Below are 27,145 nucleotides of genomic sequence, written 5' to 3' on the forward strand. Positions count from 1 at the left end.
TATCCATTCTTCAGTTGAAGGGCATCTAGGTTGTTTCTAGGTTCTGGCTATTACAAATAATGCTGCTATGAACATAGCTGAGCATGTGTCCTTGTGGTAGGATTGAACATTCCTTGGGAATATGCCCAAGAGTGGTATAGCTTGGTCTTGGGGGAGATTGATTCCCAATTTTCTAAGAAAGCGCCATATTGATTTCCAAAGTGGCTGTACAAGCTTGCATTCCCACCAACAGTGCAGGAGAGTTCCCCTTGTTCCACATCCTCTCCAGGATAAGCTGTCTTCAGTGTTTTTGATCTTAGGCATTCTGACAGGTGTAAGGTGGTATCTCAGAGTTGTTTTGATTTGCATTTCCCTGATGATTAGGGATGTTGAGCAATTCCTTAAATGTCTTTCAGCCATTTGAGCTTCCTCTGTTGAGAATTCTCTGTTTAGTTCTATAGCCCATTTCTTAATTGGACTGTAGGGCATTTGATGTCTAATTTCTTGAGTTCTTTATATATTCTGGATATCAGCCCTCAGTCAGATGTGGGGTTGGTGAAGATCTTTTCCCATTCTGTAGGCTGTCACTTTGTCTTGTTGACCGTGTCCTTTGTTCTACAAAAGCTTCTCAGTTTCAAAAGGTCCCATTGATTGATTGTTTCTCTCAGTGTCTGTGCTAATGGTGTTACATTTAGGAAGTGATCTCCTGTGCCAGTGCGTTCAAGACTACTTCCTACTTTCTCTTCTAGCAGGTTCAGAGTAACTGGATTTATGTTGAGGTCTTTGATCCACTTGGACTTAAGTTTTGTGCACGGTGATAGATATGGATCTATTTGCAGCCTTCTACATGTTGACATCCAGTTATACCAGCACCATTTGTTGAAGATGCTTTCTTTTTTCCATTGTACAGTTTTGGCTTCTTTGTCAAAAATTATATGTTCATAGGTGTGCAGATTAATGTCAGGGTCTTCAATTCGATTCCATTGGTCCACATGTCAGTTTTTATGCCAGTACCAAGCTGTTTTTTTTTTTTATTACTGTAGCTCTATAGTAGAGCTTGAGGTCAGGGATTGTGATGCTTCCAGAGGTTGTTTTTATTGTACAGGATTCTTTTGGCTATCCTGGGTTTTTTGTTTTTCCATATGGAGTTGAGTATTGTTCTTTCCAGGTCTGTGTTGGGATTTTGATGGGGGTTGCATTGAATCTGTAGATTGCTTTTGGTAAAATTGCCATTTTTACTATGTTAATCCTGCCTATCCATGAGCATGGGAGATCTTTCCATTTTTTGACATCTTCTTCAATTTATTTTTTTCAAGGACTTAAAGTTCTTGTCATATAGGTCCTTCATTTGCCTAGTTAGAGTTACCCCAAGGTATTTTATATCATTTGTGGCTATTGTAAAGGGTGATGTATCTCTGATTTCCTTCTCAGCCTGTTTGTCAATTGTATATAGGAGGGCTACTGATTTTTTTGAGTTAATCTTGTGTCCTGCTATGTTGCTGAAGGTGTTTATAAGCTGTGTGAGTTCCTTGGCCAAATTTCTGGGGTCACTCATGTATACTATCATGTCATTTGCAAATAGCGAAAGCTTGACTTCTTCCTTTCCAATTTGTATCCCCTTGATCTCCTTATGTTGTCTTATTGCTCTGGCTAGAACTTCAAGTACTATATTGATTAAGTATCGGGAGAGCGGAAAGCCTTGTCTTGTTCCTGATTTTAGTGGAATCACTTTGAGTTTCTCTCCATTTAATTTGATGTTGACTGTTGGCTTGCTGTAAATTGCCTTTATTATGTTTAGGTATGTTCCCTGTATTCCTGATTTCTCCAAGACCTTTATCATGAAGGGGTATTGGATTTTGTCAAATGCCTTTTCAGCATCTAGTGAGATGATCATGTGTTTTTTTTCTTTCAGTTTGTTTATATGGTGTATTACATTGATGGATTTTCGTATATTGAATCACCCTTGCATCCCTGGGATGAAGCCTACTTGATCATGGGGGATAATTGTTTTGATGTGTTCTTGGCATCTGTTTGCCAGTATTTTATTGAGTATTTTTGCATCAATATTCATGATGGAGATCAGACTGTAGTTCTCTTTCTTTGTTACATCTTTGTTTGACTTAGGAATCAGGGTAATTGTAGCCTCATAGAAGGAGTTTGGTAATGTTCCTTCTGTTTCTATTGTGTGGAACAATTTAAAGAGTATTGGTATTAACTTTTCTTTGAAGATCTGGTAGAATTCTGCACTGAAACCATCTGGTCCTGGGCTTTTTTTGGTTGGGAGACTTTTAATGACTGCTTCTATTTCCTTAGGGGTTATTGGACTATTTAAATAGTTTATCTGGTCTTGATTTAACTTAGGTATGTGGTACCTATTCAGAAAATTATCCATTTCTTTTAGATTTTCCAGTTTTGTGGAGTAGAGGTTTTTGAAGTATGACCTTATGATTCTCTGGATTTCCTCAGTGTTAGTTGTTTTGTCTCCCTTTTCATTTCTGATTTTGTTAATTTGGATGCTCTCTCTCTGTCTTTTGGTTAGTTTGGATAAGGGCTTGTCTATCTTGTTGATTTTCTCAAAGAACCAACTCTTTGTTTCATTAATTTTTTGTATTGTTCCCTTTGTTTCTATTTTATTGATTTCAGCTCTCAATTTGATTATTTCCTGGTGTCTATTCTTCCTGGGTGACTTTGCTTCTTCTTGTTCTAGAGCTTTCAGGTGTGCTGTTAAGTCACTAGTGTGAGATTTTTCCAACTTCTTTATGTGGGCATTTAGTGCTATGAATTTTCCTCTTAGCACTGCTTTCATAGTGTCCCATAAGTTTGGGTATGTGGTATATTCATTTACATTGATCTCTAGTAAGTCTTTAATTTCTTTCTTTATTTCTTCCTTAACCCATTGGTGATTCAGTTGAGCATTATTCAGTTTCCATGAGATTGTAGGTTTTCTGCAGTTTTTGTTGTTGTTGAAATCTAACTTTAAATCATGGTGGTCTGATAGAACAGGGGAGGTTATTCCAATTGTTTTGTATCTGTTGAGATTTGCTTTGCGGCCAAGTATGTGGTCGATTTTAGAGAAGGTTCCATGGGGTGCTGAGAAGAAGATGTATTCTTTTTTGTTAGGATGGAATGTTCTATAGATATCGATTAAGTCCGTTTGAGTCATAACATCAGTTATGTCCTTTATTTCTCTGTTAAGTTTCGATTTGGCAGATCTGTCCAGTGGTGAAAGTGGGGTGTCAAAGTCTCCCACTATTAATGTGTGTGGCTTTATATGTGATTTAAGGTTTAGTAATGTTTCTTTTACATATGTGGGTGCCCTTGTGTTTGGGACATAAATGTTCAGAATTGAGACTTCATCTTGGTGGATCTTTCCTGTGATGAGTGTGTAATGCCCTTCTTGATCTTTTTTGATTGATTTTCATTTGAAGTCTATTTGGTTGGATATTAGGATGGCTACACCCGCTTGCTTTTTAAGACCATTTGATTGGAAAGACTTTTCCCATCCTTTTATTGTTAGGTAGTGCCTATCTTTGAATTTGAGGTGTGTTTCTTGTATGCAGCAGAAAAATGGGTCCTACTTTCGTATCCATTCTGTTAGCCTGTGTCTTTTTATAGGTGAATTAAGTCCATTGATATTAAGGGATATTAATGACCAGTGATTGTTCATTCCTGTTATTTTTTGGTGGTAGTGTGTGTACTTCTCTTCTTTGGGGTTTACTGCTGTGGTGTTATCTATTGCCTGTGTTTTTGTGGGTGTATCTGACTTCCTTAGGTTGGAATTTTCCTTTTAGTGCATTCTGTAGGGCTGGGTTTGTGGATAAGTATTGTTTAAATCTGGCTTTGTCTTGGAATGTCTTGTTCACTCGTCTATTGTGATTGAAAGTTTTGCTGGGTATATTAGTCTTGGCTGGCATCCATGGTCTCTTAGTGTCTGCATTACATCTGTCCAGGTCCTTCTGGCTTTCAAAATCTCCATTGAGAAATTGAGTGTTATTCTGATGGGTTTGCCTTTATAAGTCACTTGGCCTTTTTCCTTTGCTGCTCTTAATATTCTTTCTTTATTCTGTACATTTAGTTGTTTAATTAATATGTGGTGAGGGGACTTTTTTGGGGGGTCTAGTCTATTTGGTGTTCTATAGGCTTCTTGTATCTTCATAGGCATTTCCTTCTTTGTTGGGAAAGTTTTCTTCAGTGATCTTGTTGAATATATTTTCTGTGCCTTTGAGTTAGTATTCTTCTCCTTCCTCTATCCCTATTATTCGTAGGTTTGGTCTTTTCATGGTGTCCCAGATTTCTTGGACATTTTGTGTTATAATTTTTTTGGCATTGGTATTTTCTTTGATGGACAAATCCATTTTCTTTCTCTATTGTATCTTCTACACCAGTGATCCTCTCTTCCATCTCTTATATCCTGTTGGTTGTGCTTGTATCTGTGTTTCCTGTTTGCTTACTCAGATTTTCTATTTCCAGCATTCCCTCCATTTGTGTCTTCTTCATTGTTTATATTTCCCTTTTCAGGTCTTTGACTGTTTCCCTCATCTGTTTCATTGCTTTTTCATGGTTGTCTTTCAGGGATTTATTGTTTTCTTATGCTTTATTTGTCTTTTCCTCTAGTTTTTTTTAATAGTGTTCTTCCCATTTTTTGTTTGACTTTTCATTTTCTTTATTGATTTCCTCCACTTTTTGTTTATCTTTTCCTCAATTTCATTTTTGATTTCTTCTTTAAAAGCCTCTAGCATTCATGATGTTATTCTTAAGGTTGCTTTCTTCTGCTTCTTCCACTTTGTGATGTTCAGGTCTTGCTGTTGGAGGAGGGCTAGGTTCTGGTAATGCTGTATTGCTCTTTATGTTGTTGTATGTACTTCTGCCTTGACGTCTGCCCATCTCCTCGTGGATTCATTCTTGGTCTTATTAGCACTCTTGGTCCAGTCAGAGCTGATAGATTTGGCATTTCACAAAGCCTCTCTTGGTCCAATGAGAGGTGGCAGATTCTGCTTCTCAGAAAGTCACTCTTGGTCTAATCAGGGCTGGCAGATTCCCTGTCTCCTGAGTTTACTCTTGGTCCAATGATGGCTCTTTGTCCAGTGAGAGCTCTCTCTTTTTCTGGGCTGGGTGGGAGCTCTCTGGGCTAGATGGGAGCTCTCTGGGCCTGATGAGAGCTCTCCGGGCCAAACAGGAGCTCTCTGGACTGGATAGGAGCTCTCTGGGCCAGATGGGAGCTCTGGGCCAGATGGGAGTTGGGGCCTGGTCACTAAGTCTCAGGAAGTCTCAAGCAGATGAGTGTGGGGGCAGGGCATGTAGATTGCAGGTTCTGCTGGGGGGTCTTGGAGAAGAACCTTCCCACGGGAGCCCCACCTGATGGCAGGCAACTGGGGCCAAGTTGGGTGGGTCTTACCCGAGAATGGCTGGTGCCCAGGGATAGGACCTAGGGGCAGGTTCCCTGGGTGTGACCCCAGACACCTCTGGTCTGGATGGGAGCTCTGGGCCGGATGGGAGCTGTGGGCTGGTCTCCCAAGAAATCTCTTCTATAAGGGCCGGGTGGTGGTGGCACACGCCTTTAATCCCAGCACTCGAGAGGCAGAGGCAGGCAGATCTTTGTGAGTTTGAGGCCAGCCTGGTCTACAGAGCGAGATCCAGGAAAGGTGCAGAGCTACACAGAGAAACCCTGTCTCAAAAAACAAAACAAAACAAAACAAAACAAAAGAAATCTCTTCTATATGCTTGGTAAATAGTTCAGTTAAGAAATCTCTTTTAGATGTTTACTAATAGAGTTTCCTTTTGAATATAAGCTTGTAAAATAGTTCTGTGGAGTTTCCTTTTGAATATAAGTTTGTAAAAAGTGTAAATGAGTACATGTCGAATGTAAGTCTGTAGAAAAGTATAAATATTGAATGTAAGTTTGTAGAAGTGTAAATATGTGTAGTCATGTTTTTATTACTCCCTCAATATCTGTCTAGACATGTTAGATAACATTAATTTTTAAAGGAATATGTTTTACCTTCAGATATATTAGAATACTTTTTGTGATAGCTTAAAATATAATTTCATGATCTTAGTGGCCCCTGAAAAACTTAAGGGAAGGTGTCATAATTAAGGGAGCTTTTCTATTTTCTTCCTAGAAGTTTATACTCCTGTTTCTGTTTAGAAAGGGGTAGCCTCCCACAAAGGGGTAAGCCTGCCTCAATTTAGTTAGTTTATACTGAAATTCTACTGCTGTGGCAGGAACACATGAGCTACTTAAACAGCTTAAAGTGGTTTTATAATTAGCATGTGTTTTTGTTTACTCGAGTGGACACTTTGAAATGATTTGAAATGATTGTTTTCTCCTGGGAATCAAAATAGTCTCTTGAAAGTTTTATTATACATCTTTTAGGAGAGAATTTTGATCCAGGAAAAGAGCTTGGTGCAGCTGAGACTGCTGTAATCACCTTAGACCTATTCTGAAAAGGATATTCCATCTTTATTATCCTCTACTCCTTTACTGGGAGGTGTGGCAGCTATGAAGATTGCTGTGGATGTTTGCAAGCTCAGTAAGGACCTGGGCCAGAGCTGAGTTAAGCTCTGTATCCCCTCTAGTCAGAGGCTGGTAGTCAAAGATGGACAACTTTCTTCTTGATAGCTTCCAATCGGAGACAGAAGTATGCTTGATGGAAAGTGTATCTCCATGAGGGGTAATGAAGACCAATCAAGGAGAAAAACCTAAGACAGGCACAGTCTATCTGAGGAGTCTGGGGGGGGCTTTTTATATCAGGAAGGGGGAATTGTGGAGGCTTACAAAGGTTTCCTAGTGAGATCTGAGCTTGCTTTACCCAGCAGAGCTGCAGTAGAGGATTGCTTGACCACATGCATGGTTACTAGGTGATTGGAAGGGTTTGCACTTGGCTGTGCTAGGGGAAGGTCTTTGCATCATCCCTTGGCATTCCTATAAAAAACCCTTTAGAAGAGACAGTAAGGGCCAGTGGATAATGATCCAGGCCCTCCTGAGGCTATCCTGTGTTTTTATCTCTTTCTCTCCCCTCTATCCTTCTATCTAAATATTTCTCACTTCTCCCTCCTCAAGAGTACCCTGGGGAAAATGTGGGAGTGGGTGTCCTACAAATAAATAACAAATTTAATTCAGAATTATTTGGGTAAGTTCAGAAGTTTCAATATGTACAACTCTTTCTGCATATTGAGAGTCAGTAACTATATTAAGAGGTTCTGAAAAATCTAACAATACTATGAGAATAACATATAATTCTGATTTATTAATTGAATCATAAGGGCTTTGAACCACTTTGCTTATTTTTCTTGATTTATAACCTGCCTTTTCTGATTTACTTGCATCAGTATAGAATGTAGGGCTTCAGAAATTGGGGTACCTTTTATTATATGAGGTAAAATCCAATTAGTTCTTTTTATAAACTGAAGGCTCTTGTTTTGGGGATTTTTGTTGCTAATCTCTCCCAATAAATTACTGTAAGCTCTTTGCCAGTGTTCATTTTCTGCCTGTAATGAGGCAATTTCAGCATTGGTAAAAGGTACTACAATTTCTGCTGGGTCTATTCCTGCTAATTGATGAAGTCTCAATTTTCCTTTCAGAACCAATTCAGAAACTTTCTACATAGGTCTTTAATTTTTTACTCTGTTTATGTGGTGAAAGTATCCATTCTAAGGTATTTTCTTCTCTCTGCACAAGAATTCATGTAGAAGAGTGAGTAAGATAAAATAACCAGATTATAATCAAGCTCTGGATCTAAGCAAGCCACATGTGCATCCTGTAATTTCTTTTCTACCAGAGTCAATTCTTTCTCAGGCTCAGCTGATAGTTTTCTTGGACTATTTAAGTCCTTATCACCTTGTAAGTTTTGAAGTATGTTGCTTAGTTCTTGAGTTGTTAATCTAGTTAATATCTCCCAGGATTTTTGAAAATCATTGAGTTTGTAATTGATCTTTCCTGATTTGTACTTTCTGTGGTTTAATTTTCTGTAAACCTATCTTATATCCCAAATAATTAGTATAATCTCCTCTTTGTGTTTTTTTTTGTTTTTTTCAGGAGCAATGTGTAATCTCCAACAAGGCAAAATCCTTTTTACTTCATCAAACATTTTTTTTCTAAGATATCTGTGTCTGAATCAGCCAATAAGATATCATCAATAATGGTAAATCATAGGTTGAGGAAGCAGTTTACAAATTTGTTCTAATGTCTGTTGTACAAAATATTGACATAAAGTGGGACTGTTTAACATTCCTTTGGAAGAACTTTCCCATGATACCTTTTAACAGACTGGGAATTATTATAAGTAGGCACGGTGAAGGCAAATTTTTCCTCTATCCTGTTCTTGTAAAGATATAGTTTAAAAAAAAAGCAGTCTTTTAAATCAATCACTGCAATAGACCATCCTTTAGGTAATAAAGAAGACAAGGGAATTCCAGGCTGTAAAGAGCCCATTGGCTGAATCACCTTATTTATGGCTCTTAAATCTTAACATTCTCCAGCAGAGAATGAGACTGGAGTGCTCAGCTCCAAATGTGTTATATATGTCATGTCTCCCTCCCAAAGCACAGGGATCTGTGTAGAAGGGAGAGAAATGTTATAAGAGTCAGAGGTGGTAGATAACATCAAGCAAACTGTGTTCTCTGGAGTCAAGGGGGCAGTTGCACTTATGGACTCACAGGGATTGTGACAACATACATTACACCTCTGTAAGATCAAGTCATACAAATTCTCAGCATAGAAAGAGGAAGGTGGAGACAAAATCTCGTCACTAGCTGAGGAGCTATTGGCATTTGATGGTTTCTGGAAGGAGAGTCAGTTTCTTTAATGACGTGAGCCTTGGTTGGTCACCATAATCCAGAGCAGGCCCTACTCCCAAGATAGTTTGGCAACACAAACTAAACTTTCTGAGAAAGAAACAAGAGGGAAAACTCAGAGTTGAGTTTGAAGGGATGATATGGTGGTTATAGGAGGAGTGAGGAAAAGAAGAATGAATATGTTTAAAATATATTTTATGAAATTATGAAAGAATTAATAAAGTTCTACAACAGGCTTTCTTTTGCGCCAACAACCAGCTCCCAAATCATGACATGGAGACTTACTATTAATTATGAATGCTTGGCCTTATCTTATGCTTGTTCCACTAGCTCTATAACTTCTGTTTCTCTTAATTTACGTTTTACCTCAGGGCTTTTTACCTTTCTTTCATTCTGTATGTCCTACTCTGTGTCTGGCTGTCTGGCCCCAGGAATCTCCCTCTCTTTATCCCTTGTTCTCTCCTCTCTTTCCCTTGAATCTAGATTCCTTCTCTGACTTATTCTGTCTATCCACCGGACCTACCTATCCCTTGTCTGCCTAGCTATTGGCTGTTCAGCTTTTTATTAGACCAGTTAGGTGCTTTAGGCAGGTGAAGCAACACATCTTTACATTGTTAAACAAATGCAGCATAAACAAATGTAGCAGCACATTTTTACATCAACAAACAAATGCAGCATAAACAAATGTAACACATCTTTACATCGTTAAACAAGTGCAACATAAACAAATATAATACACTTTGCCTAGTTAAAGTAATATTCTACAACATAAACAATTGTAACACATCTTTACATAGTTAAAGTAATATTCCACAACAAAGTTCTTTTTTTTTTTTTTTTAAAGGATGGTTACATTTTGGTTGTGAGCCTAGCTTTTTTATTCATAGTATTTTATTGATTATTTGGTAATTTCACATTATGAACCCTGAGCACACTCACTTCCCAGTCCTCCTGGGTCTATCCCCCCACAAATGTAATTCCCCCCCCCCAAAAAAAAGGAAGAAAGAAAAAAAAAACCAAGTCCAATTTGTGTTGCCCATACACTCACTGGAGCATGGTCAAACTCCATGTGGCCAGTCCTGTTAAAGAAAACTGAGTCCTTCCCCACCTGTACTCCCACCAGAAGACATCAGTTGTGGAGAGCTACACTATAGCATCCCTATCACAGTTTTTAAGAGTCTTCTTTGATGGCTTTCTGTCTAGGCTGTTAGTTTTTTGGGGGATGGAGTTGGAGGTCGGGTTGTCACAGAAGCCTTCTATATCCCCCTTTTTAACTGTGAGTCTCCAGTCACCAATACTGTGGCAAAGGCAGCTTCCTTGCCTTTTACAGCTCAGATCATGGACTTACACATGGTTTCTAGGAACAGCAGAGATCACATGGTCTCTGGCGTCAGCATGTGCCATGGACATTAGCATGGTCTCCAGTAGCAATACAGACCATGGACTTCAGCACAGCTCTCTGCTGCAGCATGGGCCACAGACACTGTCATAGCCCTCCGTGGTAGCATATGCCAAGGATATCAACATGGCCTCTGGTGGCAGTGCAGGCCACTCTCATCAGTATGGCTCCTGGCAGCAGCACAACCCAAGGACATCAACATGGCTTCAGGCAGGAGCACAGAACACAGAAATCCTCATGGCCTTGGGTTCTCTCCTCCCAGCAGGGCAAGTAGCATAGTCTGCAGCTGCAGTGGCTCCATGCTGAGTGCCAACTGGCAGGCCTAGGACCAGCCCTACTCAGTTATGACATGTTTCCAAGGGAGCTCCAGGCCACTGCACTCCATCCTGTCTTTGGTGCAGGCCACCACACAGCATGTCTCACCAGGCATAACTGTTGAACATGTAGGCTGCAGGCTGAACCTCTGTCCCGTGCTCTCCATCTCCCAGCAGGGCAGGGCAAGTAGCACAGGCCTCAGCTACAGCAGCTCCATCTCTGGAGCTGGCAGGCCTAGGGTGGGCCCTATTCAGCAACGACCTGTTTGTGGGGAGCTCCAAGGAGCCCATATATCTACCTGTCATCAGTGCTGGCAGCCCCATGGCTCATCAGGAGCGACCTTTGTGCTTGCAGCTTCCTGGCAGAGATGCAGCAGCAAAGGTTATAGATTCATCATTTTCCACCTGTGGCTCTGTTCACCATCTTTCCTTCCAGTTTCGTGAGTCCACATTTTAAAAGCATCTTCATATTAGACTTGCCATTTCTTTCTTTCTTTATCTATATCTATCTATCTATCTATCTATCTATCTATCTATCTATCTATCTATCTATCTATCATCTATCTGTCTGTCTGCTTGCTTGTTTATTTATTTATTCATTCATTTATTTATCTATCTATCTATCTATCTATCTATCTATCTATCTATCTATCTATCTATCTATCTATTTGTTTATTTAAGTTGTTCTGGAGCTAATGTGGGCCCTGCAGATTCTTTCTTCCATCGTGTCACCCCTTGGAGCCTCCATAGGTCTCTCAGACTCCTCGAAGTTCTGCGGTGGTGCTGCTGGCTGCTGGCATCTTTGTTTATTCCGAGCCTAGTTTTTAATGGATGAACTACCTCAATTTTCTATAGGCTTTAAAATCTTCAAATAGATTTCAATAGTATATCTCCTTGCATGGAAGGATCCTGTTACTTCATTTAACACACATGTTCTGATTACATACTCTAGCATTTTTTTTTTTAAATTTTTTGACTTTCAAAATGTATCTATGCAATAAATCATTTTGTTTGGTCATGAAACTTTATTTGTGTATTGAGCTAACTATTCTGTTTTATGGTGACTTATTACTGGTTATTTTTGCATTGAACTAACTGTTCTGTTTTATGGTGACTTATTACTGAGACAACCTGACTTTAAGACTTTGAGATTCTGACAGGAACTAGTTTATGAATGAACAGATTTAGTCATTGAATACTTGGTATTCCAAAATTAAGCTTTCTATCAGGAGCCAATATCACAAAGATGTTTTATTTTAATACATATACTTTTTTTTTGTTGTTGTTGCTGCAGTTGGTAAAGGCTTCCACCAGGTTTTGAAATGGTTTCACCTATTTCTATTTAAGTCTTCCAGAAGCCTGCCTGGCATCTTTTCCTATTATTGACATTGACAACATTGTGGGATGCATTGAATAATATGAACCAAGCAACGGGATACTTGGCCTGTATTTACTGTAGTGGCCTTTTCTCAAAGTTGTCACCCAGTATATAGACTCGTGTAGTATTCATAAACTGTGAATATGCTGCCTCCAGAGCCTGAATTTCATCTTTCTAGCAGAAGGTAAGAGATTTCCCAGTTTGTCTTTTTACTTTGATACACCCCTCACTTCTGTATCACTGAAAATATATTGATGTTTCAAATGCATAAATCTTGGTGTTTCAGACTTGTAAATTTTCTCAAAGTTTATATCACACTGTCTATAGTCTGCTTTATCAAGGTCTATAACACCCTGGCTGCTGGCAGACACTTACTGTCTGAGCCATCTCCCTAGCTCTTTTTTTTTTGTTTTGCTTTTTAAAAATATTTTTTGTATGCATAGAAAGTAGTTTGCCAGTTTTCACACCTGACCTTCAATTTCCCGTTACACTTATTTGCTCATTATTGACTGCAGAGTACCCATAGGTTTTAGAAATAAATACTATTCAAGCTCCGTTACCATACAGTCACTATTTCCTCTAAGCTAGTACATTTTCTTCTACATATCCTCCCAATGTACTACCAAGGAGCATTTTAACAAGTGTCTCCAGTCGGGTAAAGTCTGTTTACCACTTCATCTACTTATGTGCAATGGGATTTTCATGATCAGGCAATGCTCCAAAGCCTCATCTTGTTGTTCATTTTTTGAGAACATTCCCAGTACCAACTTTATTAGGTTGTGTTCTCTGGAAATTGGCACTAAAATATAATTTGAGGTGCAAGATGTTCAATAAGGATCAATTCCTTTTAAAGGCAAAAGAAGAAACTATATTGAGAAGAGGAAGAAATTGAACTGTGAGGTAGGCTTGAAGAGTTTCGGCCAACTCTGTGGGAGATCCAGTGGTAGTTGCTCCATGGTGTGTTATGTTAGACTTTTTGTTGCCATAACAAAATATATCAAAGAAACAATACAAGGAAAGAAAGATTCATGGCTTAAATCCATCATGTCAAGGAGAATGAGGTGGAACAGAGCAGCTCACATCACAGCAGCCAGGAAGCAGTTAAGAGGCTATTCCTAGATTATCTGAATTTCTCCTTTTTATTTATTTATATTTTATGTATGAGTGCTTTGCATGTATATCTGCATGCGAGAGGAGGGCATCAGATCCTATTATAGATGGTTGTGAGCCACCATGTGGTTGATGGGAATTTGACTCAGAACCTCTGGAAGAGAAGCTAGTGCTCTTAACCTCTGAGGCATCTCTCCAGCCCCTGAATGTCTCCTTTTTTTTTTTTTTTGTTTGTATTCCAACCTTGCCCTCAACATATGGGGTCATACCATTTACACTGAAAGTAGGTGTTTACTATCTTATTAGTTAATTTTCCTTCAGAGACAGACTTAACACTTTATTAATCTCCTAAGTGCTTTTTAATCCATTCAGATTGGCAGTCAAGATTAACCATAACACAGGCCAAAAGTTTTGAACTTTTAAATCTCTACCTTACACAGTCCCCATATGTGGGAAACTCATCAAATATGGTTTTCTTTTCAATTGTTTTTTGTATGTGTGCTCCTGTACTGGGGATTTGTGGATGTAACCCAGGGTCTTGGACAAGCTAATCATCACTGTACTATTAAGCTACATGATCCATGATCAGTCCTCAAAGTTGACTTTTCTTTCCCCGCTTCCCATCTGTCCCTCCCTCCCTCTGCTCTACCCTCCCTCCCTTCCTCCCTTCCTTCCTTCTTTCCTGTCTTTTCTTTTTTGTTTTTAGTGATACTGGGAATTGAAATTAGGGTCTTCTGCATTCTGTGCAGATGCTCTACCACTGAACTACATCCCAACACCAAACCTGATTTCTTGAAAGGTAATTCTCTGTGACAGAGGGAGGTTTTGATGGATTGAAAATTGGAGATTTCTGTAGAATCTTGATGGTGCATTTCTAAGAATAGATTTTTCAAGGTTAGCAAACAACAAACTAGGTGATGCCTACTTAAATTAGAATTGCATATAGACAGTTACTAGTCTTCCAGAATGTCTGTTCCATTTATATGATATATATATGATATATATTAATTATGCTATTCTCCTCTTTCCTCTATTCAGTCCCTTTCACACACACCCCTGTTGCACTCTCTCAAAATAATTGCTTCCGTTTTAAAAAAATATTGTCACACAGACAGATAGACAGACAGACAGACACACACACACACACACACACACACACACACACACACTTCTAAATATATAATGCAGCCTATACAATCTATATAATATATTTTTATATATGTTTTCAGGGATGACCATTTGGTATTTGATAACCAGTTGCTGTGTTTTGCTCTGGGGAAGACTATTTCTCATCATTCATTAGTTGCCTGGAGTTCTTTGTCTAGGGTTGAGGCCTCATCAGCTTTTCTCTTCCACCTTAGCATGTATATTGGTGTCATTCTTGTTCAAGTGTTATTTAGGCAGCTTCTCTAACATTTCTAGGAGACACAATCTCACACAAAATTTCCTGTCCTCTGGCTCTCACAATATTTCTAGCCCCTCTTTTACAATGATTTTTGAGCCTTAGGTGTAGGAATTGTGTTGCAGATGTATCAGTTGGGACTAGGCTCCACAATTCTGTAGTTTGATTGGTTGTAGTTTTCTGTAATGGTCTCTATCTGTTGAAAAGAGAAGTTTCCTTGTTGAGGGGTGAAGACTATACTCATCTTTGTTTAAAAGGATAAATTTTTAGAATGTAGTTAAGGGACTATGTTGGTTTAGTAAAGTGGTTGTAGGTTCTCCTCCAAGATCCATGACTTCACTAGCCCTGAATAGTTGGCTACATTTCCAGGACCAGATATGATTTCCTTCTTGTTGAGCTGGCCCATATATTTAACATGTCTCATTTAATTGTTTGTAGATACTAAATAAGCAGTATCCATTTTCATATGTAACCTGATGTTTTTGAGGTGCAAAATTGTGAAAAATACCTAAAGTTTCATTGGTTTCTGTCTTAACTTTCTAGGAAGTATTTTGTGTCACAAAACTTTGCAGATGACCTCTCTCACTGTTTTTTTTTTTTTTTTTTTTTTTTTTTTTTTTTTTTTTTTTTTTTTTTTTTTTTTTTGGTTTTTCGAGACAGGGTTTCTCTGTGTAGCATTGCACCTTTCCTGGAACTCACTTGGTAGCCCAGGCTGGCCTCGAACTCACAGAGATCCACCTGGCTCTGCCTCCCGAGTGCTGGGATTAAAGGTGTACGCCACCACCGCCCGGCCTCATTGTGTTCTTAAGACAGAAACTTACTGTTTCTTGCCAGGACTCCAGTTCTTCTGGGCACTGCTGCCGCCTAGTCAGGTCTCTTTTTTTTTTTTTTTTTTTTTGTAAACTATTAGGATGAATGGCAGTTGTAGCAACTTGGTGGAGAATCCATCTTTCCTTTTGTGTATATTTCTCTAGGAGACTATCCAGAATACCATATGTCTTCCAGACTCACAGTGTAGTAAAATGACTTATTTAAAGTTTGTTTACAGGCTCCTACTTACCATAGGAATAACTTACAGTCTTATGTAGGTTAAATTTGGAAATGTGGTATATTGAAAATTACTTTTACTTTGAACACTTTTTTAAAAATATGTTCCTTTATGCCTATTTCTTCCTTTAGCTTTTAGCCCCCTCCCATGGACTGTATTCCTTCAGAATAGGATTTAAGAGCATAAGGGTTGAAGAAAGAGCAATATATGTAGGTTAGAACTTCAGCCAAGAGTTAGATATGTTTCAGCATGCTCTAAAAGCTGGACTGAAGGGTGGCAGAAGCTATTTTGATACTCAATATTTTTCTATAAAGAAATAAGGACTTTGAATTGGTGAACAAAGAGAGAATAATGTATTGAGTCCCATGACCTGGCCTCATGGAGTCATGTCTAATTATGGAAGAAAACAACTTCAATGTAGTAGTTGAAGAAGATTCCAAGGGTACTTGGTACTCTGAGTATAAGTGCATAAGTGCTACTGCTTAAGCTCATGTGTGAACATGGCACAGAATGGGAAAATGACACTTGTCTGGCAACTTGGAAATTGATATTGGATGATAGTATTTTAAGTAGCCCTAGCAGTCATCTCATGATAGGTACCAGGGTTTCTGTTGCTGTGATGAAACACCATTGTTATGTGATATTTTGTTTGTATTCTGACAAATAAAGCTTGCCTGGAGATCAGAGGGCAGAGCTCGTCACTAGTTAATCATAGAGGCCTGGCTGTGGTGGCTCATGCCTTTAATCTCAGTGATCTCGGCCCTTTCAGTAGAAGGATCTGGAGAGGTAAGAAGTCACTGGTGAGTTTCCACTTATGAGCGAGTACATACCACATTTGTCCTTCTGAGTCTGGGTTACCTCACTCAGGATATTTTTCTAGTACTATCCATTTGCCTGCAAATTTCATGGTGTCATTTTTTTTTAACTGCTGAATAGTACTCCATTGTGTATATGTACCACATTTTCTTAATCCATTCTTCGGTTGAGGGGCATCTAAGTTGTTTCCAGGTTCTGGCTATTACGAATAATGCTAGGGAATGGGAGGTGGGTTGGGGGTGGAAGGCTGGAGGGGTGGGAGGAGGGAAGAGAGGGATCTGTGATTGGTATGGAAAATGAATAAAAAATTTATTAAGAAAATTTCTTAATTAAAAAAAAGTCACTGGTGGCTGCTTCTCTGCTTCTCTGACTTTTCAGGTTATTACCTTGATATCTGACTCCTGGTTTTTATTGATAAGACTAAATAGGTTCATGCTTCACACCATGACCAAAATCAAGTTGGGGAGGAAAGGGTTTATTAGGCTTATACTTCAGCATTGCTGTTTAATCACTGAATGAAGTCAGAACAGGAATTCAAACAGGGCAGGATCCTGGAGGCAGGATCTGATACAGAGGCCATGGAGGAGAGCTTCTTATTGGCTTGCTTTCCCTGGATTGCTCAGTCTGCTTTCTTATAGAACCCAGGCCCACCAGCCCAGGGATGGCTCCACCTACTGTGGGCTGGGCCCTCCCTCATTGATCACTAATTGAGAAAATGTCTTACAGCTGGATCTCATGGAGGTATTTCCTCAACTGAGGCTCCTTCTCTGATGACTCTAGCTTGTGTCAAGTTGACACACAAACTAGCCAGTACAGTGGCAAAAGCTAGAAATTTAAGGTCGCAAAGATGTTGGGTAAAGCAGAAGGAGACAAACATCATACATTCTAAGTTAAGGCTGTTTTACAGTCTTATTCATACTCATATTTGAAATACTAGTAGTGTGTTACAAATTCAATACTGCCGTATTAAGTAACTAGTTAGACACCATGTATGTATAAAGAAGAAAATAAACATGAGGACTGTCCTGGTTTCCTTTCTGTTGTTGTGACAAAATACCCTGCGAACACAACTCAGGAGAGAAGGGTTTATTTTCATGTGCAGTTTCCAGTTATAGTCCTTCGTAGCCAGATAATCCTGGCAGCAGAGGCTTGAGGTAGCTGGTCACATTGCATCCATCGTTAAAAACAGCAAAGAACACAGGCATACTTATTATTCAGTTTGCTTTATCCACTTTCATACAGTCCAGGATTCCCTGTTTAGGGAATAGTGGTACCCATAGTGTTTTGGATCTTCTCACATAGATTAATGTAATTAACACAGTTATTAACAGACATGCCCATAGACCACCCTATTCTAGACAATCCTGCACTGATACTTTCTTCCTGGGTGATTCTACATTGTGTTAAATTGACAGTAAAACCAACTATTACAGGTCCTGAAATTCCACAGTTTTTGGAATTAAAACATTCATGGGATAGGCAAACTTCTAATAACAATTTCAAAAAAGTAATATATATATAATGTATATAATATAAAATAAAGATATAAAATTGAAAAAACCCATAAAATACACATTCATGGTTATGAAAACATTGTGGGACACTGTATACATTCTTTTGTAGATCCAACATGGCGTGATATCCAAATGATAGTAAAAGTTCTACAGATATTCAAGAATATATTCCTTTTTGAACCCCTTTATAAACAATGTTAAATTCTTTAGCAAATTGTTTGTTTATTTCTTTATTTGTTTATTTTTGTTTTTCAAGACAGGATTTCTCTGTGTAGCTCTGGCTGTCCTGGAACTTAACTCTTTCGACCAGGCTGGCCTTGAACTCAGAGATCCACCTGCCTCTGCCTCCCGAGTGCTGGGATCAAAGGCATGTACCACCACCACCTGGCTGCAAATTGCTTATTTTTATTAGTTCACTTTGGATGCTGAGGGCTTTGCAATGTCTCTTATTTCTACTCTCTTAGACATAGGATATTTGCGCTCCCTATGAAATACAGGAATGATTCCTCTTTCTCGATTTTTCCCACCTTCTGGTATAAATTTGAATTAAGATATCATTAGGGATGGAAAAGAGATTTGGGAATCAAGTTAGATCTCATAATTTTTTTCTAAATCTATGCGATAGGTCTTGTCTGTGTGTCTAGTTTTGTCCCACAACCTTAAGCATATTTTTAGGAATGCTATGTTAAGTAGTTATGCCTATATTATTAATATTACATAACAATTACATGCATTTAATTGTATTTAGCATGTGGAGTTGATGTCACTGATCCAGATTTTTAGGGTATTTCTAGAATGAATTACTTTTCAATACTATGATATTATTTTAACTGTAATGCTTTATCTGTATACTTAATTGCCTCTGTTTACATTGAAGAAGTGTTGAACCTTTTGGCCACTACTGAGGTATAGTCTGTGATCTTGAAGAATTTTGTTTCTGGTTCTATTAATTGTTTGCAATACTTGAACCCAACACCTTTGCTGTAGTTCGTATATTTCCCAACTGAGGTTTTGATATTTTGTAAATGGTTTTGATATTTTTTCTTTGTAATGTCATTGCAGAAGATAAAAATATCATAGACACATGAGCAAGTCTGATATCCTCACTGGAATGTTATATATGTGTTCAATATGTCAGCATGTCTGAGAATCAAAGCAAAACATAGCAGTCATTTGTTTGAGAGAACAGAGGCTTAGAGTTTATCAATGCCATCCCACTGATGGCATGAGAAGACAGGTCTTTGGCAGTCAGCTGGCTAAAATTAAAGGCTACATCACCACAATGAGGAAATCTGATGAAAATGATGGTTTGCGAGATGAAACGATCATTTCCTTTTGACAATTATGAAGTTAGGATAGATAGTGTGGGAGGTGTAAGGGTTACAAAGAGGATTAGGTGTAAGAATAACACGGCAGAGTGGGAGGATAACATTTAGTGCAGATGGTAGTATAATGTATTGTGGCTATATTATAGGGGTAGGGAAATAATTTTAAAGCTAGTGAAATGAGCATTTTTCAAATAATATTTATAAAGAAAAAGTATTGTTTTTAAAATAAAAATTAGGAATATTGTTCAATTATGAAAAAAATACTTTGCCTTTTTAACAAAGTGAATGTATGTCAGAGAGACTTATGGAGGCTTCAGTTAAGTGTTTTTACCTTTCTGATTAACTCTGTATAAATAGTACATGCCAAAGCATGTATTCTATTTAGTACCACTCTCTTTTAATAAATATTATGTGGAAGCTGAAGAGATGGCTCAGTTGTTAAGAGCACTGGATGCTCTTCCAAAGGACTCAAGTTTGATTTCCAGACAATCCATAGGTTTGTCTGTAATCCATTTTCTGAGGACTAGATGCCGTGTTCTGGTCTCCACAGGCACAATACACATACAGTGCACAGACAGACATGCATGCAAAATACCCATACAGATGAAATAAAAATAAGTTTCAAACATGATGTGAGGCTGCTATGGAAAAAAGAAGATAAAAATACAGTTTATTGAGCAAGTTAAGTAAATTAAAAATAAATGTATTTTTCTTGACTAAACTGGCACTGATCTCATGGTACATTCACTAAAATTTCCTTTCTAAATATTACAATTTCATCATATATTTAATGCTTACAGTGCACCTGTAAACAAATGATTCATAGTAAAGAAGTCTGGGTAGTTTTTATTGATTGCTGCCTATAAGCTGTGCTTTGGCAATATAGTTAGTTCTAAAAAACAAATAATAACAAAATATTAGTTTATTAATTACTTTTCTGTCACTGTGATAAAACATCATGACCAACTGAAGGTTGGCTTATGGTTTCAAAGGGGAAAGAATTCATAATGACGGACAGAGGCGTGAAAACACGTGGCAGCCATGGTAGCAGGAGTAGGAGACTGAGAACCCACAGCTCAACTGTTATCGTGAAGCAGAGGGAGGGGGAGAGAGAGAGTGCACAAAGTGTCAGTAAGGTGATGCCTTAGCCTTCTAAAGCCAGTAGCATACCTCCTCCAGCAAAGAACCATCATCACCCAAACCTCCATAAACAGTGTCACCAGCTGAGAACCAAGTGTACAAATGCCCAAGACTATGGGGGACTTTCCTGTTTAAACCACTACAGTTAGGAAGGATAAATTTTGGCAGACATAAAAGCTTTCTCTACTGAGAAATCCACATTTGTGACCCAAGAACTCTGCATGACACCATGCCATTAATAGATATTTAATAATGTTTATCAAATGAATCTCATGTTTGTACACAGTGAGTAATTGCATAAAAAGGCTAGCAGTAGTCCTATAAATATTATTATTTGAGGGATTTTTTGTAAGACTATTCTACTTCAGTTAATTATCCTAAAATCATCATATTTCTGACTTAAATTGAATAATGAAAGTTTGTACAGTTAGTGAAAGTATTTTCTATAGAATTCTTTAATAAAATGAAAAAAGTATAAAAGTAGTCTACAATATTCCATAGTATATGGATCTATCAGTTAGAAAATTACCCTTTATAAAACTAAGATGTGGTGGGTATGAGGTTAGAGATTTGATTTGACTAAGAGTGATATGACAGGAATATTTTACTGGAAAGAAGAAAGGACTTTCTTTGGAGTCTAATTCTATTTGTTATTTCAGTAGTTGACTTGAAAAATTACAGATCTTAGTTGGAAGAGGACAATAAAACCGAAGAGAAAGATATTCTTTATTATCTACATGAGAGAGAAGTAAAAAAGAATGACTACTTTGTTGTCTCAGCTTCACCTGAGGACAGTAGCAAAGCTGATTCCTCAAGTACAAGGTTTCATGTGTTATGCTGTGTGACTTCAGTACTCTGGCCATAAGATGCAGCGGTCCAGGAATTGGTACCTGCTGGGTGACCTGACCTAGAAGGACATTTACTATTAACTAATTGAAAGGGTTTACTTTCTCAGGTGTTTTGAATTTCACACAATAAGAAGCAGAGTCAGCAGGGAAAAAGGAAGAACAAAAGAAGTAATTAGTTCAATACTAGATGCTCAATAGCTACAGTATGCCAGACACTGTTTTAAGGGGTACAAGATGTGGTAAGGAACTAAAATTTATGAACTGACCATTCTAGTTGGGGAGATGATAATAGGTAAATATATTACATTATTTTATGTAACAAGTAAAAAGGGAAAAGAAAACAAGAAAGAAAGGTTTGCTTTTCAATTTTGGTAGTCAGAAAAGGTCTCCTGTAGGACTTAAGTAGAGGGCAGCCTGGAAGAAATGAAAGAAAGCTATGAGAATATCTGGAGAAGAATATTTCTAAGCAGGAAAAATAGCACATGAAAAAGTCTTTAGGCAGGAGTACACATGTTAAAGAACAGCAAAAGAGCCAAGGTTTTTGGAGCACTTAAAAATAGCTAAGGGATTTGTAACTATAATGGCTATTCGTGGTTGTCAATTTGACTGCCTCTGGAAATAACTATGACCCAAACTTCTGGGTATACCTGTGAGGGATTTTTCTCAATTAAATAACTTCAAATGGGAAGGTCCACCTTAAATCCAGATCTTATAAGGTGGGAAGAACCACCTTAAATCTGGGCCATCCCTTCTGGTGGCAGGCTATATAAAGGACATGGAAAAAGGAAGCTCTTTGAATGCTTGCCCTTGCTCTTGCTGGCAAGTTCATTTCTTCACTGGCATTAGTGCCTTTTTCAGGATTCTAGCATATACTAAAGACCAGTTGAGACATTCAGCTTCTTGAATTGAACAACTACTGGATTCTTAGACTTTCCATTGGTAGACAGCCATTGTTGGACTAATTGGAGTACAGCTTACAAGCCACTATAATAAATCACACACACACACACACACACACACACACACACACACACACACACGTACGTTTATTCTGTTGTTACTCTGGAGAGCCTTGACTAACACAGTTGCTAATGAAGTTGTATAGTATCTAGGTGCCTCATAAGCCAGGATAAGGAACTTTTTGTGTTATATTTTAAATGTGATAGGAACTCATTGGAGGGTTTTGAATAGGAAAGTGACATATTATATATATTTTCACTATACTGCTTGAGCTATTGAATATCACACTGGAAAAGGAAGAAAAAAGGGGAAGAAGGAAAAGTGTAGGGAATTAGTAGAGAATTGCAGTTATCAAGGAGAGGATGGAGACTTTGAATGGGTAAGAGCTGTGATGTAAGAAGAAATGGTTTGAGCTCTTGGTGCAGACATACCTTACCTCTCCACTCCCCTTCCTCCCAGCTTCCCCTTCTAGCCCATCTCCATCCTTTTGTGTCAGCTGCTAATCCCCAGAAATGCCTTCCACCAGGGACCCCTGGTGGGTACACTGGGCTGGAATTCAGGTAGGTGGTTCTGACTATTCTTCCTGTTATGCTTTCTCCAGATTTACTCTTAGTCATAGCAGCCTGCTTTCAGGAGCCCCTCCCATACCAATTCCATTCACTGGGGACTCCACTTTTTGTAGCCTGGCTCACCCTAGCTCTTTCCCAAGGTCTCTTTTCGCCTTTCTTCCTTGACCATCTCCATTCCTTTGTGTCACTTGCCTACCTGACCTACAACAACACTTTTTCAGGGACCCTACAGCCAACACACTTGCCTAAGATCCAGACAGCAACCAAAGAATGGAACACCCACCTAACAAAGACAAGAGCAGATACTAACACAAAGAAACACCTCAAACATTATAACTCCAGATGTCTAGACTCTAATGCAAAAACAAACATGAACAACCAGGACAATATGCCTTTACAAGAAGTAGACCCCAAGAAATGAAATATAGCTGAAGCACAAGACAGAGACTTCAAAACTCTCTCCAAAATTAACTACATAAGAAAACCAAAATGCTACCCTGAATCCTGTCTAACCATGAATTAAAACTATATATTAACAACAACAGAAACAACAGAAAGTATACAAACTCATAGAAAGTGAACAACTCTCTACTGAGTGAAAAATGGGTGAAAACAGAAATAATTAAAAAATTTTTTTTAGAATTGAATGAAAATGAAAACACAATATACCCAAACCTCCGGGACTCAATGCAGGTAGTTCTAAGACACAAGTTTATAGCACTAAGTGCCTACATAAAAACAAAAACAAAGAACTGGAGAGATTTCATATTGGCATATCCCATTGTATTGGTAGAATTAAAATTGTGAAACTGGCCACATTGTAGAAAAGCAATATACAGATCAGATCTACAGATACAATCACTGTCAAAGTTCCAAAACAATTTTTCATAGAAATTGAAAAACAATTTTTAGTTTTATATGGAAACACAAATACTCAGGATAGTTAAAAAAAATCTGAAATAATAAAAGAACTTCTAAAAGTTCTTTTTTTGTCACCAACCCAGATTTCAAGTTGTACTACAGAGCTATAGTAATAAAAAAAAGCTTGATATTAACATAAAAACAGCCATATTGATCAATGGAATTGAATCAAAGGCCCAGACACCTATAATTCCATACTAATATGGATACCTGATTTTTGACAAAGAAGCAAAAATACACAATGGAGAAAAGACAGCATCTTTGACAAGTGTTGCTGTTTAAACTGGATGTCTGCATATAGAAGAATGCAAATGGATCCATATTTCTCACTCCACACAAAACTCAATAAAGTAAATGATAGCACATGTTGGTGGGAATGTAGAAAAAGGGGGACTCTTTCATTACTGAAGAGACTGCAAACTTGTTCAGTCACTGTGGAAATCAGTGTGATGGTTCCTCAGGAGATTGGGAGTAGATCTACCTCAAGATCTCTCTATACCATCTTGGCCATATACCCAAAAGACTTTACATCCTACTACAGAGATACTTGTTCATCCGTCTTCTTTGCTGCTCTATTCATAATAGCCAGAAATTGAGACAGCCTTTATGCCCATCAACTGATGAATGGAAAAGGAAAATGTAGTACATCTACACTGTGGGATATTTTTCAGCTCTTAAGAAAAATAAAACTATGAAAATTTCAGGTAAATGATGCGGCTAGAAAAATTCATACTGAGATTATCCTAACCCCAAAAGACAAATATTGTATGTTTTCTCTTATTTGGATATTAGCTTTTAAGCCTTTGATATGTATGCTGTAATCCAAATAACCAGAGGTTAGGTACCTAGTAAGGGACTAGGGGAAAGTAGAGGATCTCTCAAGGAAGGGGCAATAGCATACTTTGCTATGGGGAAGCAGGGGTGGAAGACTGGAGTCAACAATTAAATGGGAAGGGTGATGGGAGAACAGGATAAAAGAGGGAATATGGGGAGGGATAACTAAAACTAAGCTTCCTAAAATATATACATACATGAAAGAATTTAAATGTAGTTACCAAATAAGTGAAACCTCCAGTGCCAGGGATGGGTTACATCTTGTTGAGTCATTGGCCAGAAGGGGTCCATTGAAATCCCCAAATATCACAGTGTAATGCCAAAGATATTACTGCCTGAAAGCTGATGGTAATTCCCTATTGCTGAAGACAACACTTACATGTGTTGTTGAAGATGGAAAAGTTGAGCTGGTGCATAACTGAGCCCTTCCTATGACTGATTAGCTGTTGTCATAGTGGCAGGGACTCTGCATGTTACCAGAGAAGAAAGGTAATTGTCAATCCAGCTACAGACTCTGTGACTTACTTTAATGACCTGTCTTTGAGATATATTTGTGCAATAGAATAGTGGCACAAATGTTATGGGAGTAACCAACCACTTTTTTCATTGGATTAAAGGCCCATTCCAGGAGATGGAAGCCATGCTTGACAATACTAAGGTGGCCAAGAACCTGAGTAGGTCATAGGCCTATAAGAAAACACAGAAATAAAATGCCTCCTAGTGACATTCTTCTATATCCACAGATCAGTACCTCACTCATACATTATTAGAGAAGCTTCTTCTTGCAGCAGATGAGAAATAACACAGGGACACATAACTAAACAATGTGCAGAGAGTGAGAGGCTTTAGAGTACCCAGTCCTAAAAGGGATTTCTTCACCAAACCCCTCCCATCAAGGATCAGGGAGTTATGCAGAAGAGAAGCCAGAAAGATTTCAAGAGATGGAGGAGACGGGTGACTCCAAGGAAACAGTGTCTTCCAGACACAAGATGGACTGATATGAACTCACATAGACTCTGGCAACACACACAGGGCATGCATCGTTTCAAGCCAGGTGGAGTTCTAGTGCTGAAAAGGGATAAGTGGACACAGGCATTCACCCCTAACCAAGAGGCTAGCTGCAGCTGATAAATGCTGACAAAAGAAAAATTAGTATTTTTCACTGGAGTCTCACTAGGTAAATTAATCACACTTTAAGGTAGGTCCCATGCCCAGGAGTAGCTGGCCACAACAAAACAAACTCACCAGTATTTGCATAGGCTTTTTTTTGGTATTGTTTTGCTTTGTTTGGATACATTTGAGTCTTAATGATTTTACTTTTATTGATTCTTTTGTGGGTTTCACATCATGCATTCTGATTCTACTTATCTCCTCATCTCCTCACATCTGCCCTCTGCCCTTGCACTAACCCCCCAAATCAAAACCAAATTTGAAAGAAAATAAAAAAACCAAACAAAAACAAAAACCAAAAAAAGAGGAAGAATCTTGTGAAAGCTGTAGTGTGGTCGGTTGAGTCACATTCATCTTTACTTGCATATGTTCATTGCTATGAGTCATTGGTCTGGTTCAAGGCCTCTGGTTTCTACTACACCACTGATAATGGGCTCTCAATGGGGCTCCTCTTGGATATCTTGCTGTTGTCCTGTATCACAGAGATCCTGCTGGTTTGGATCTGTAGGTTTGTCCCCTTTACATGCTCCAACAGTTCATAGATCCAGTGGATGTTGGAGTGGGCCAACTCATAGCCCAGGTTCTGGGCCTGGTGCTAGTTGGGTTGGTCAGCCCCCTAGCTTCCCTCACTGTCACTACCATCTCTAGTACTGCCTTGGCTAGCATACCCACTGCAGCAGGCAGCAAGGTCAGCGTGGTTTCCTGCTCTCAGGCCCTCAGGTCCAGGTCCCCCTTACTCATATCGCCAGGGCCAGGCAAAGTTCGGGACCCTCTCTCCCAATTGCTGTAGGAGGCATATGAGGGGGAGGGGTCAGCTCTCATGCCCTCTGGGCTGACTCACCTGTGGGTGCCACCCCTACAACAGGTAGTGTGGTGTCCAGGTGGGGTGCAGGGTGCAGGGCTCACTCTCCTGTGTGCTGCAGCTGGTATGGGGCATTGCTTGTTTATTTTGGTTTCAATGTTTGTGGGTTTTTTTTTTGTGTGTGTGTGTGTGTGTGTGTATGTGTTTCTTTTCTTTCTTTTTTTTTTTTGGTGGTGCATATAGTTGAGTGGGTAAGGTAAGTGTGGAGCATCTTGGAGGAGTTGGCGATGGGGAAAAGCACGATCAGAGTATATTGAATGAAACATTTTTTTTTTCAATTAAAAATGGTTTTGTCCAGGATGTGTTTTGAGCCTAATGCAAGCTAGTTTTGGTAACAGTTTTCTTATAGTGTATGAAAAAAATAGAGGAACAAAATATACTTTCAGAAATGCCAAATTACAAGGATTAAAGATAATTTAACGAAACAGTTTAAAATCGTTTGGAATTTAATAAATAACATTAAAAGAGTCATGCTAAGACTCCCTTGAGTATAGGAGCTTTTTTGTGTGCCTGCTTGGCCTGGTGCCTGGCCTAGTATTTGACAAGCAGTAGATATGTAATAGATCTTATCTTAAGGAAAGGATGAGTTGATGTATATGTATACTAACCCTTTATTTGTACTGTCTAATTTATGCATACAGCCCATGGCTTATACTTCCTTCTCTGCTGGATACCCTGAGAAATTAAGTAGTTTAGTGTACTGGTTAGTTTTTGTCAACTTGACACTAAATGGAGTCCCCTGGGAAGAGGGAATCCCATG

This window comes from Peromyscus eremicus, chromosome 4, assembly GCF_949786415.1.
Source record: "Peromyscus eremicus chromosome 4, PerEre_H2_v1, whole genome shotgun sequence".
NCBI lineage: Eukaryota > Metazoa > Chordata > Mammalia > Rodentia > Cricetidae > Peromyscus > Peromyscus eremicus.